We start from the raw sequence: 15,047 nt of genomic DNA, 5'->3' as shown, positions 1-15,047 counted from the left end.
ATGGAGTCAAGCTGCACACTTGTTTTACTATTGTGATGGGGTTTTTGTATTAGAAACTCATTAGAGAACTATGCAGATTTCAGTTTCTTTTCTTTTTACAAAATATTATAGTTACCTTCACATCTCTGTATCTCTTAAATAATCTCATCTGGAAGGAATTGTGCATATGATTCCTGTAGCATAAATTAGGTGATCGTTTGCAAGTTTTTCGGTTTCTCTGGTCTAGACATAGGCAATTGGCCATCCATGACATCCATAATTCAGTTCTTGGGTCACCATGGGCTAGTGTTTGATATTCTCAGCAGGAGTTTCTAGCTTTTGAAAATCTAAAATCTAGTTTCACAGTGGTGGTGGTGGTAAATATCAGCTATCATAAACAGTGAATTCAGAGACAAAAAGTGAAATCCTAAACCCACTGAAGTCAATGGCAAAACCCCCATTAACTTGAGAGAAGCCAGTTTTTCACCCACAATCTATACTTTTTACTCTCAGTAAAGAAGTTTTGGTTAAAAAAAGACTGTGACATTAGAACACTAGTAACATTAAGAGCTTAGTGCAGAACTGATTTTTTTTCAATTCCCTGGCAGTTCAGAAACAAAATTAAACAAAACAAAAATTCAGTTTGATACAAACCAAATTCAAAAATTGCAAAAAAAAGGAGCTCACTCTCTCCTTTTGAAGCTGCTCCATTTTCTATGAATAATTAAATACTCATAAGAGCAAGGGGACTAGAACTTAGGTGCCTCCCCACTAGGCTATAGAGACATTCTCATTCTCTCTCCCCCCTCTTAATGACTATTCATTGTCATTATGAATGACTATGAATTGCTTTTATGAATGATAGTGGCTAGTTATTGAGCCAGAGCAAACCAGAGTGGTGAGGGCACTGTCTTACAATATGGGAGACTCTTCTCCATCTTAGGGGGAAGATGGTGGTGGAATTGAATCCAGGTGAATGCTCTAACTACAGACTTAAAAGTTTATAAGGGAAACCCTCTTCCTCCCACCCTCTGATTATTATTATTTTTTTGGCCAAAGCTTTTGGCAAATTTGTGTCAAACTCGCAAATAGTTTCTGGTTAATCAAAACTACATTTTTCAGTAAATAAACTATTCATCAAAAAATTTTGCCCATCTCTAAGTATCCTACGTAGGGTGACCATATTTCCCAAAGGGAAAATGAGATGCCCTTCCCCTCACCCACATGCGGGATTGACCCGAGCTGCTCGCCCAAGCCCCACCTCCACACAGAGATGGCCCAAGCCGCTCACCCTGGTCCCGCTCCCCATGCCTGTGAGCAGGCAGGACTCGGATGAGCAGCGACACTGGATAGTCTCTACATAAAAGAATAAATGGACACAAATCAGACATCAAGAATTATAACATTCAAAAACCAGTTGGAGAACACTTCAGTCTCTTTGGTCACTTGATTACAGACCCAAAAGTGGCAATTCTTCAACAAAAAAACTTCAAAAACAGACTCCAACGAGAGACTGCTGAATTGGAATTAATTTGCAAACTGGATACAATTAATTTAGGCTTGAATAAAGACTGGGAGTGGACGGGTCATTACACAAAGTAAAACTATTTCCCCATGTTTATCCCTCTCCTACCCCCCACTGTTCCTCAGACGTTCTTGCTGCTGGAAATGGCCCACCTTGATTATCACTACAAAAGGTTCTCCCCCCACTCTCCTGCTCGTAATAGCTCACCTTACCTGACCACTCTCCTTACAGTGTGTATGGTAACACCCATTGTTTCATGTTCTCTGTGTATATAAATCTCCCCACTGTATTTTCCACTGAATACATCCAATAAAGTGAGCTGTAGCTCATGAAAGCTTATGCTCAAATAAATTTGTTAGTCTCTAAGATGCCACAAGTACTCCTTTTCTTTTTGCGAATACAGACTAACATGGCTGCTACTCTGAAACCTGTCTTACCAGATAGGGTGACCATATTTCTCAAAGGCTGGGGCTGATGTCACTGCTCGCCTGAGCCCTGCCTCTTCCCTGCCAGAACCCTACCTCCCACCCCATTTGGAGCTGGCATTGCCACTCACCTCCTGCAGATTCCTCCGCATCTCACTTTTTTGACAAATTCCCCCTTTTGCCAAAAAGTCGGGACAGCCATGATAGGGCTTAAAAAAGCGACAGTCCTGACTCTCAGCCAAAGCAGGACACATGGTCACCCTAATCCTATCATGTTATTGGGATACTAAACATAATCATTACAGATATTCTAACAAGTGTAGTAAGTCATTAGGGAAAAAAATCCACAACAAAGAACATCTGATTGAATCAAGCATTATTCTGTTAGTGATGGATTAAGATTGAAGGTTCGGAAGTCAATTTCCTTTTAGTTAGTAGCCAAAAGATTTGAATGCTTAGCCAAATTATCCAGATTATTGGGTTATGACAGAGTATCTATCCTTCCTTTTAAATTTGGATATTTAATTCTCAGGAAGCACCAGACTTGTACAGAATGGGACTAAGGTAGATGGTTTTCAAGTATGGTGCTCAACTGTAAAAAAAAAAAAAAAAAAAAAAAAAAAAAAAAGGCAACTGAGACTTTAATATGTGCACACAAGAGTGGGATCTCTCACTTCTTAGTGAGGATCTAATAGCAGAGTGTGGCAGTGCAACTGAATGACTAAGTTTCAGAGTAGCAGCCGTGTTAGTCTATATTCACAAAAAGAAAAGGAGTACTTGTGGCACCTTAGAGTCTCTAAGGTGCCACAAGTACTCCTTTTCTTTTTGTGAATGACTAAGAATTCACTAGTTTTACAAACTATTCTGTACTACATTTACTAGTAAATTTTGAAGAGTTATAAATTAAAACTAAACTAGAGTTGTCAAAGACAAATGATCTGGGTACATGTGATGGTATATCCCTTGTTTTTTCCATTGTTTATGTACTCAATTTGCTAAATTCAGTAATTTGCAACATGTCTTCCCATTATTTGTAAAAATTAGAGAGGTTACATTATATAAAGCCATGTTGTTATATGCACCACATTTTAGTGAAGATAACATAAAACAGGGCCTGAATTATTCTTCAACTCACTAAGAAAATTTGCACTGGTGTAACTACATCCAGGTAGTTATGGTTGGTCAGAATCCTAGTGTAGATTAATGGCACCATTGCACAATGGGGTTTAAATTAATAAAGTTTACTTCGGTATGCTACCAGGTGCCAGTGTAGCAGATCTGCATTATGTGTTTGCACCAATGTACTTACACCAAATCAGATATCCTTAATGTAGATAGGGCCTATTTTTCATTAGGTTAGTGAATGTAGAAGATGGAGTCAGTGGACTATACCTCTATAGCTGACTGCTGGAAAATGACAGCACCTGGTAGGAAGCTAGAAAAAACAGGCCTGAAGCAGTATGTTGAAAGACAGAATTCAAACACGCAAAGCTAAGAGACATCATGGCATGTGTCAAATTAATAAAACAGAACCCAATTTGGCAGGCATTGGTGCTGGCAATCCCAGCAGCATCTTGGAAACAATCAGACAGCATGATTGTGGAGATCAGGGCCGGCCCAGACCAAATGGCACCCCAGGTGAGAAGCATCTTTGGTGCCCCCCCTCCCCTTGTTAAACTTTTGAATACCTAATATTTTATTGCCTTTGTAGCCCATTTCATAATTTTGCACAATTTACATGCCGGGTTTAAATTTGCATGCTAGGATCTGTAAATCTGTATTTATTCATGCCATATAAAAGCAAATAAAAAAAACTCATTTCCTCTAATCTTATAGAAACTTTTTAATTTTAAGAATAACTGAAATGTATTAACATCAAGGAATTGAACTGTGCACCAACATTGGGTGGACCAGTATTAAATCGTGTTACAGCCTTAGAATGTTAACCCTAGTTCTTTAGTTCAAAAGGTCACTTTTCTCACCTCTGCCCTCACAAACTGAAGCATAGCGTCAGAGAGATCCACAGACTGACCAACGGCATTTTCAAGTGATAAAATAGCAAGTGATGTCAATCTTCGTCAACTGAAGATACGTTTTAATGAGTCTGAGCTTCTAAAAGCTGTGCTCCCCACTAGCGCCTGTGACCAGCAGTATAAGCAGAATCCTCAGAGCTATCCACACATTAGGAAAAGTGTCCTTCAGCTCTGAACCATGAATGAATTGGAGAACTTAGAATGGTGAGTGCTTCTCATGTGACAAAATGTGATGGATGTTGTCCAATTCAACATAGAGGTCTTTATGATTAATGTCCAAACATTCCCCATGTGTCAGCATCTGGTGAAGGTCCAGACAATTGTTCAAGAGTGTGTTCCTGTACATCAGCAGCTTACTAAGATCATATAAACCCCTCCAGGTGTTTTCATGGTGCTTCATTTGTTCAAACCTTTCTTCAAAGGACACTAGGGCAAAAAAAAAACTTCCTCATGAATTTTTCTTCCGAGTTTCCCATCACCTCATCTCTGCCCTTGTAACCAAATCACCTCTTCTTCTGATGAATACAAGTTTCCTAGAAGACAGGCTCAACTCCCAAGTTTTCCACCATTTCTTTGGCAGCAGTGATGACATCTTCAACAGTAGTGTAGCTGTAGGGGAGCAGGGCAGCAGCTGCTCCCCCACCAAGCAGAAGTGGCACCATTTTAATTCTTTGGCACCTTTTAAATTTTTACTCACCCGGCGGCGCTCTGGGTCTTCGGCGGTGGTCAGGGGGAGCGGAGATAAAAAAAGGTGACACCCCCTGGTATTCACCCGATGGTGCTCCAGGTCTTCAGCAGCACTTTGGTGTCGGGTCCTTCATTCCCTCCGGTCTTTGGTGGCATTGCGGTGGCGGGGAGGGGGGTCCTTCAGTGCCAAAGACCGGAGCTAGTGAAGGAGCCAACGCCGAAGTGCTGCTGAAGACCTGGAGTGCCATCGGGTGAGTACCAGGGGGTGGCACCTTTTTAAATCTCCATTCCCCCTGTTTTTTCCACCTGGCTACACCACTGATCTTCAAATGTCTCTGTAGGTTACAATGAAATCAAGGCAGCTTCTCATCAAAGTAGTAGCAGTTGCAATGTCCATTGACTACATCTGTAATGCCCTGCTTACAACATTTACTTGGAACAGGATAATGTGACAAACCACAATTGAGACCAGACATTTGAAGTCAGTGATCTGGTTTGCCAGGCTTTGCACCTCATGTTGGAATCTGGCCTTGGCTTTATTCAATTGCACCAGTTCCATTAGGGCATCATAAACTCAATCACTTGGTACCTCACTGGCCTTACACTGTCAATGAGATTCTCTCAGTGAGTGTCACTTAGTGGCTTCATGGTCAGATTTGTAAGATTGTCTGTGAGGATCTTCCACCTGATAGTAATGCTGAAAACAGGACCTATATCCTTTGCAGTACTCCGAAGAGAGATACTGAATCTAAAGAAAATGATGCTGCATCTGACACAACTAGGTAGAGGGAATGGCAGCCACAAGGCACAAAGAAAGCTCTTGGATTCAGCACAAGGATCCTTGCCTGGACGCCACTGTTTCTTCCCTTCATGTTCACACTGTTGTCGTAGCCTTGGCTGTGGCAGTCCTGAAGCTTTATTTTATTCTCATTCAAAACATTCATAAACAGTTTTGTTAGGCCTTCTCCAGTAGAGTGGTCCACAGATTGGAAACAGATAAAGTTTTCCTTTACTTGGATACAGCCATCCTCGTCATCAACAAATCTTACTTCAAATGACATAATTTCACCACGACTAATGTCAGGAGTGCAGTCCATTATTACATCATAATAATTCTCTTGGCTGAGCCACATCAATATGATATCAAGCACCTTCCTTGACCTATGGTTAATCAATTTGTTTGGAATTGTTTTGCTGCAATAATGGTCCATAGCCTATTTACAAAATACTCGACATAGGTGCTCATGCATGACATCATCATATTTCCCAAGGAGCTCTACCAAACTGAGGAAATTATGTTCATTATGTTCAGAGAACAACTTATCCAAGAGCCCCAGAAAGCTAAATTGTTCTTTGCAAGGAATAGGTTAATTGAGATCAGACATTTCAGCATGTTCTTCCAATGCTGTATTCCTATATTAATAATGTGCTGGTTTTCTGCGTCTATGCATTTATTCAGCTTGAGCCTGGATTCAACTTCCATCCATTTGGAGTAGGGCATAAAATGGCCAGGCGACTTTTCATGTTGATTCAGAGCATCAGCTAAGTTATGCCAGTAATTGTGCTTAGCAAGCACAAGCTATGATTTAGTATTCTTGTCAAATATTTTGCAACAAAAACAGAATACTTGGTCAATTGATTTTGAGTAAACTAGCCAATGCCAATTCAGTTTCTCACCATCCTCGAGCATTCTTCGCAGTGTGATTTTAAGAGTCACTTCCGCTCATTTACTGGAAATGTAATATCCTCAATTTTGTCTGGTCTGTTCAAAATTGTATGATCAATATCAGCAGAGTTTAGGATCACCAGCCATAAAGCAGGATTTGATGTATCTATTTGAGGTAGTCAATTTTTCTCACTGCTGTTTCTGTCATCATGAGAGGCTGATTCTTCTTTATCGTTTCTCTTCTTTTCATGTAAATCACATTTTTCCTTGTCATTATTTTCCTTTTCATGTGAGCCACATTCTTCTTATCACTGCTCTCCTTTATGCCACCAGGAAAACTGGAAGATTCTCCTTCACTTTCCTCTCATTTCCATTCCCTAACTTCAGATAAATCTGCTAATTCCTTAGTAATAGGACTTCCATCATTTACACTTGGCTTCTCAATTTCTTCTGTTCTGGGATGATCGCTACTGCCTAAAGCTCAGTCTATGTTGTTCCATTTCAGATATTTTCCATCAAATTTGCCCCTTGGTGCAAACTAGATTGCAGTTGAGCTCCCTGAGCTCTTCAGGGGCATATTTTATTTTCTATGTGGGAATACAGACAATATTAGGGAAAGCAAACGTCTGTGTTCCGCAGTCTTCGAAAATCATCAAACATTTTGTTTTAAGCATGGCAAAAGAAGTTACAGTATTTGTTTTATATTATTTGTAGATAGGGGTTTGATAGATATCTGTGGTGTCTCATTAAATATGTCCTTTATTAGTCACTAATTATACACTTCAAATCTTAAAACACAAGTACATTTTCACAATTACACAATAAAACAAAGTTCACAATATTGCAGCTGGGCTCTCACTTCACTTCAGTTCATTCTTATATCTCACTGACTGACTGGAAACACCCCACCCCTTATATACCTGCAAGGCATTGCTGACAACATTCTAGGAGGTCTGAGGAAAATGTAGTTCTCAGCAAGTCTGGAAGGTTCCACGAGATTCTACAAAGATCCAGAACATTCTCTGAGGTTAGTGAAAAATGAATCCAAATACAAAATACCTGAAACATTTTACTTCAAGCATTCTATTTTCCCCTTTCTTGCTAATAACAAAATCAGTACCCCAAGCCTGACAGCATAGACAGTCACCTGGGTCTCTTTTACCTAAAATTGTCCCTGGTGGAGATGTCACCATTGTGCACAAAGGATTATATATATATTTTTCAAATCATACACAAAATCAGAATAATTTGGCTTTCTGTGGATGTTTTGTCCAGGACATGGGGGAAGAAGCATGAAATCCACAACCCCCAATCTAGAGAAAGGCTGCATACTCCATCCATGACTATGAATGGCGGGTAACCCTCCAAGCCACATAGACCAGAAATCTTTTAATTAGTTTGTCCTTCTCTCAGTCCTATTACACATAGACACAGTTAGCTGCCTCTTGAAGTCAGAACCAGATGGTCATTGAAGGAATAGAAGCTGTGGGACCAAAAGAAGAAAATTAGGCATCTGTAATAATTCTTCCTTTATTAAGAATTATAGCACAACACATAATTAAAAGTAAACTGCATATAATTATCCTCAAAACTCACCCCACAGAGGCCAGTTATTACATTTAGCAGGTGACCCATTGTGGGGGTAACACAACAGCTATACATAGGAATGGTAGTATTTATGACATATGTATTTTATAGTTATTGCTGTAAAATGATACTAAAGTTAATGACTAAAACTGACAAAATCTAGTGACATCTCACTTTTTTCAAACAGTAACATACAATAGTAAAATAACATTTAAGTAGGTAGGAGAGAATTTTTTTTTCTACATCAAATGGACAGTAAGGTGTTATAGTAAAGTGACAAATATATTTATATATTGATTTGAGAAAAAGTGAGAGAATTTTTGGATGGCTTTATTTTATTTTCCACTGGTGTTAATCTAACAAGTTACAATAAAATGTACAAACAGATACTGTGAGACAGCCCCAGCTCCGAAGTGCTCATAGTCTAATCTTCTTTCATATGGCTGGTATAGAGCAGCAACTACAATTTCACCTGAAGTTGATAGAGCCAAATGGCTACATCAGGAGAAGCAGAATTTATTGTAGTAATGCCTCCTTCATATTTATGAATTGGGCAGTAGGTAGTGATATGTTCGATGGTCTGTTGTAGTCTGACCACACTTGCACGCTGGGGAGTCCTTGATTTTCCATTTGTGCATTAGATGTCTGCATCTACCATGGTTGGTTTGAATTTGGTTCAGAGTTGACCAAGATGACCATGCAAGGTCAAACTCAGGAACCTTCTGAGAGGGATCTGGCACAAGGTGCTTATTTTTTAAGTCTTGTTTAGCCCAATCTGCTTTCCGAGCCTCCTTCTGATCGTAGCCTGATTGCATGAGGCTAAACCAGGGATCGGCAACCTTTGGCACGCGGCCAGTCAGGGAATACGCTGGTGGGCTGGGACAGTTTGTTTACCCACAGCATCTGCAGGTTTGGCTGATTCCACCTCCCACTGGCCGTGGTTCACTGTTCCAGGCCAATGGGAGCTGCGGGAAATGGCATGGGCCAAGGGATATGCTGGCTGCCACTTCCTGCAGCCCCCATTGGCCTGGAATGGCAAACCGTAGCCAGCGGGAGCCCTGACTGGTCGAACCTGGAGACGCTGCAGGTAAACAGATGGTCCCAGCCTGCCAGCAGATTTCTCTGACAGACTGCATGCCAAAGGTTGCTCATCCCTGGGCTAAGCAAATGTTCACAGAAAGGCGTGCTGGACTTAAGATGTTGTGGGGTTGGGGCATTGTCAAGATCTTGGTGGATACGAAGACATCTATTTTCCTGGAGTTGCTGAGCTTTGTGGAATATTACAGCAGTTCAGCGTATCAGTGAGGGAGCGATATTAGACAGGACAGGTAGCCATGGTATTGGAGTCAACTTAAGGGTTCCCATGATGCACCGTATCGCTGTATTCAGCTGGATATCCACAAGTCACATGTTGCTCCATCTACTCCATACCAGTGCACAATATTCAGCTACTGAATATACAAGTGGTATTGCAGATGTTCACAACACTCATGCTGATGCAACGCAGGTTGTACGTGATAGTTTCTGAATTATGTTGGCTCTCATTTTTAAATTTGTAGCTACCTTCTCAAGATGATCATGGAAGGTGAGGGTGCAGTCGAGTTTCACTCCAAGATATGTTGGAGTGTAATCATATCACGCATTTTTACCACAGAAAGCTACTTTAAGAGTGTTTTTGGCACTCCTATTATCAAGATGAAATGTGCTTACTATTGTTTTTCCAGGGTTTGGCTTGAGCCACCATTTCTGGAAGTATTGTCCATAGTTTGGAGGTTCTCAGTTAATTCTTTCTCAGTGTCATGGAGGTTTGATGCTTAGATTGTCATGGCAAGATCATCTGTATATCCAAATTTCTGTGATTTAGTTGGAGGCATGTCACATATGTAAATATTTTAAAGGGTTGTCTAATTAGACAAACAGAGGCATACAAGGATAAAATGCCTTGCTCAGGGTTACTCATCAGACAAATAGCGGACTCAGGACTAGAACCTAGCATTCTTGGTTCCCAGTCATGGTTGCTAGCACACCACATTGCTTCTCAAAGTATAGATACACTTTGTCTGGGTGATCTATTTAGACTGTATGGTCTTTGGCCCAGGGTCTGTCTGTTAGTATGTTTTTGTCAAGTGCCAACCACAATAGGACCCAAATCTTGGTTTAGGGCTCTAGACTCTACCGTAATACACATATAAATAAGAGCCTACTCATAAAAGTATAGGGGAAAAAACCCCAAATAAAAGTTTGTCATCCTGTCTTACTGTAACTGGTTAGCATAGTCTTAGTTTTTCTGCCCTCTATTTCCTGTCCTGGTAGAAACCAAAAAGTGAGAGATGCACGCACACTGAAAATAAAGATAGGGGTGATAGCATGTCAAAGGGAATTGTCCTTTTTTAAAGCTTTAAAAGAAGATTTGGTTCTACTTCTGTGCAAAGGTTTTGGTTGGTTCTTATATTATCCTTCACCAGTTTCCCCATCCTTAAATACTAGTATAGAGAAACTTAAAGAGGGCTGAAGAGGTTGTGAATTGGTAGAAGTTAGACGGGCAGAAAATTTGTTAGCTGTTTGTCCTTTGATTCTGTAGTAATATACAGGATTTAGATTCTGAACCATTTGTAGTTATAAGAGCTGTGATTTAAAGCAGGGTGAACAGTTTGGATGGGAAATCCCAGCTCATTAGAGCCAGACATGTTAAACAAAATCTCAGACACTGATTGTAAATCTGTGCAACAGTCAGTGTCTTGATGTCAGGCTAGCAACAAGACGATGAGATGAAAAAAGACATCCCTAATGTTCTAGGTGACACATCCAGAAATAATTGATGGTTATGACAGGACAGAGATGTAGGAATATATGCAAAGACTAAAGAAGGATTAAAAATTCTGTGGCGATCACCAAAGAGGAGAGTTTCCTATCACCCCTCAGTAGAAATAGAATTCTTATTCTCCTCAGCAGCCAGCAATATCCATGATGTTACCCGCTAGCACTCTTATAAATTGCATGTTAATGCTTGAAATGCTGTTTTGACTACCACAAGCACTAACTGGAGCAGTTCTGCCTTCCAGAGACTGTGTCCTCAAAAACTGATATTTCAGAATATTGGCTAAGAGTGGGAGGGAGGTACCGGTTGGTAGGTGCCATTTTATTATCTGAACACCTCTATTAACATGTCAACAGTGAATGTGGAAATAGTAAGTACTGTGTATTTAAAAATATATGACTTGTTCTTACTGTTTTAAAATAAGTTACTTTGAATGACCCCTTTTAAAATATAGATCCCATTCTTAACCTAATTCTGAATGGATGATTCACAAGGCTGTATTACCTAGAGAAGAGGAGTTATTTTTCAGTTACCCTCTGGGAATTAGCTAATAAGGATATAGACAACTGAATTTTTAGATTGAAACTCCTAATTAAAGTTGCCACAGCATGTGTCATATCACAGTATGGCACAAACTTGTTAAACATACTACCTCATGTAGGGTGTCAGGATTTTCTATGGCAGTGCACTAATCCAAAATGTATTAATGGTAAAACCATGGGAGATCCAATATAGCTAATGCCAAGGGATACATAGGGTTTGTTCCTTTAACATATTTCAGAGAGTCTTTTATGAAAACTTAATTGTAACTATTGGGGGAGAAGTAATTTTAAAACCCCAATCCCTGTAATTGGTTCACTGGTGAAAAAAAGTACTGGCTATATTCAATGCAGCTGAATACACCTGGCAAGTCCTGATGATGTATTTCTTTTATTATGTTGGACATTCAGACCCAGACCCACAAGGAGTTGTGACTGAGAATTGCAATGCCTAACTTTTAGGTGCCCAGAAAGTCTCAGGGACAACATTGCAATCGACAAAACTTGGATTAGGCATCTAAACTCCCTATATAATGAATGGGAAGAGGTAGGCACCTAAGAATGTGATCCACAAACACAGCAGGCTAGGCAGGGAGATGCCTAAACTAGCGAATGGGAGATGCCAATGAGAAGAGTGTATCTTAAGCCCCACCCATCTCACAGAGATGTATGTGTAATTATGACCTGCATGGAGGTGCCTATATCTGCTTGTGATCCACAACTGGGAACCCCTCTCCTGATGTCAGGAAGCTGAGACACCTAAATTGTTTCTTCTAAAAATGAGTTAGGCTCCTGCCTAACTCTATGTAAAATGGCTGGAGGAAGAGCTGACCGTATAACTTTATGCTTAGAGCACTCCCCTGGGGGTGTGGGAAACCTGGATTCAACTCCCTCTCTGCTAGAGAGGGAGAAAGCATTTGAAGAGGGAGCTCTTATGCTTTCTTTAGTGGGAGAGCGGATGTGCTAACCACTGAGCTATGGGATATTATGATCTGGTTCATCCTCAATGTCTCCTGTTGAAGCAGTTCCACTTTAGATAAAGCATTAAGAATAACTGGAGTGGACGGTCAGGCTACTGGGTTTTCCATGTAGATTCCATAGACACCAGACCATAGAGTCACTCTCATTCTCTGGCCCAATAACTCTTTAGTTAGTTAGCCATAGTGGAACAACTTCAACAGGAGAGACTAAGGGAGACCTACATCAGACCTGTTTGTTTGTTTCCCTTGCTGCAATAATAAAATAGTAATGGTCTGTTCTTCTGCCTCTCCATCTCCTTTTCTGTCCCTCCTCATGCACTGTACTTTCATGAAACATGGCAATGACAGTCTCCCATAAAAAGTCAATGGATGCAAGTCTGACCTTCATTTTGTCATCCAATGTTTGTGTCCCAACTCCGTTTACTTTGTTTCATGAATAATTTAAAACAGAAAAATAAGTCTTCTGATTTTCAGATTCATAGATTTTAAAGCCAGAAGGAACCAATAAGATCATCTAGTCCAGTGATTCTCAAAGCCAGTCCGCTGCTTGTTCAGGGAAAGCCCCTGGCAGGCCAGACCGGTTTGTTTACCTGCCGCGTCTGGCTGTGGTTCGCCGCTTCAGGCCAATGGGGCTGCAGGAAGGGCGGCCAGCACGTCCTTTGGCCCGTGCTACTTCCCACAGCCCCCATTGGCCTGGCGAACCGCGGCCAGTGGGAGCTGTGATCGGCCGAACCTGCAGACGTGGCAGGTAAACAAACCGATCCAGCCTGCCAGGGGCTTTCTCTGAACAAGTGGCGGGCCGGCTTTGAGAACAACTGATCTAGTCTGACCACAGAATATAGGTTCACCCAGGATTGCATGCATCAAGCTCATAACTTCTGGTAAGGTATGGATGGCACTTATCACTCTTGAAAGTTTTTATTTTTTTTTAAAGGCTTTATGTAGTAGCTCCTTTGAGACTTTCCTCTACTCTTAGAATAGGCTAAAGTATACGTCGGATAACTGTTCAAACTATCTTAGCCTATTGGATCTCCATATTTGGCCTGGAAATCTCAGGTGAACCAGTTATGAAGTTTCAAATACTTCCTGCTTGCAGTCAACCTGGAAATATCTTAGACGTTATCCCTGGACATTTTGCTATGCTGCTATCTGGCCACTAGCGTAAAAAACAAAATGGAAGGGAAGTCTTTCTCTTTGTAAAAAAGTGCTAGCAGCTTTCAGGGGAAAAATCTGTTCCGTGTGGATGGACCAATGGTAGGAAATATAAAATATAATAGAAACTGCACTGGGAGACCTATAATGAATTCTCTGAACAGCTGAGGAGGTTTATTAATAGGTGTGTTTTAAATTTAGAGAACATAACACTCATACAGGAGCTAATATGATTTCCGATGTTAAATGTGAATTGGAGGTTTTATGGGAAACATTTTAATGGGCTTCAACTCAAACAGGATTTTTTTTTGTAAATTGGAGTTAATGTCACCAACCCGTTGAATGGTTTAACAAACTGTGACAAGTCTCTCAGCACATTCTGTATATTAATTTAGACATCATAGTAGCAGGCAAATTTATCTCCTCCTTTCTTTTTTTTTTCTAGTGTCAGTAAGCTTAAAGTGAAGTCCCAGCCTGAAGTCAGCTGGGATGACTGGAATTAGACCTGTAGTTCAGATCTGTCCATGAGCTGAGTTTGTGTGTTTTTATTGTTGCTAAAAGGTTACTTTTTAAAAGTGTTTGCTTTGGCAACTGAGTACCAGGTCAATAACCACATGCTGAGGTATTCCTTATTAGAACAGAATATTAAAACATATATGATTTATTATGTCCCCACCTAAAACCATCAGTCATCAAGCAATATTTTCTCATTTTTGGCTTGGTTCTGCAAGGTTCAGAATGATTCCTTTGAAGCAATGAGCATTCACAAATCCCACTGTAATGTGATTTAAGGGTGCTCAACACCTTTATGGAAATGCTTAGCACCTTCCAGGATCAAGCTCACTGCTCTTATTTTAGGGCCTGATCCTGCAGCTGCTCCATATATGGAACGGAAGTCAAAATGAAGCACTAGTGGAGTGGTTTAAATGAGTCGCCAACTATAGTATTGTCACAGAGACTGAGTGGCTGGGCTGACTTGTAACAAAATGCTACAGACCAGTCAGGGTGAAAATAAAATATATTTATCTTCAACATTACCACCCCAGACACATGCACACTCACTCCCTCTCTCTCCCTTTCTCACCAACAAAAGTTACCATCACAGCTCAAATTGAGGAGGGAGAAGATTACTAGCCATTTGCAACTGTAGGTCCCCTTTCCAGGTCTGGCCTCCTTTTCCCAAGATTCCCATTTTTATTTACTATTGATATTAAAAGAGGCAGGCTTCACAAGCATAAAGAATATATAGTATTTAGACTCCTTAATCAGTTAGGTGTTTTGATGCTGAATACAGCAATGCCTATATAGCTTTTAAAATCTGTGCTTTAGTGACTGTGCATTTGCAGATATCTAACTGATGAGCACTTCATGTGATCATGATACAATATTCTCAATACATTGCTATGTCCTTTTATGAAAGCTTCATCTGGACTATGTAGCCTTTCTGATGGGGAAATTGGTATGTTAGATATCTATCCGTTTCTAACTGGAGATGTGCCAGATTTGCATTTCCTTCCACCAAAAATTAATGGGGAAAATAAGAGTATTTGGAGATATCCCTAAACTCTAGCATGCAGAATCTTGTGGTACTATATAATGATACCACTGTGAAGGTCTTTCTGCACTTAGGAGGGCTATCTAGTTTATTTTGATGAA

The sequence above is a fragment of the Dermochelys coriacea genome, chromosome 1, assembly GCF_009764565.3.
Source record: "Dermochelys coriacea isolate rDerCor1 chromosome 1, rDerCor1.pri.v4, whole genome shotgun sequence".
NCBI classification, from domain to species: domain Eukaryota; kingdom Metazoa; phylum Chordata; order Testudines; family Dermochelyidae; genus Dermochelys; species Dermochelys coriacea.
This window is presented reverse-complemented; position numbering follows the sequence as displayed.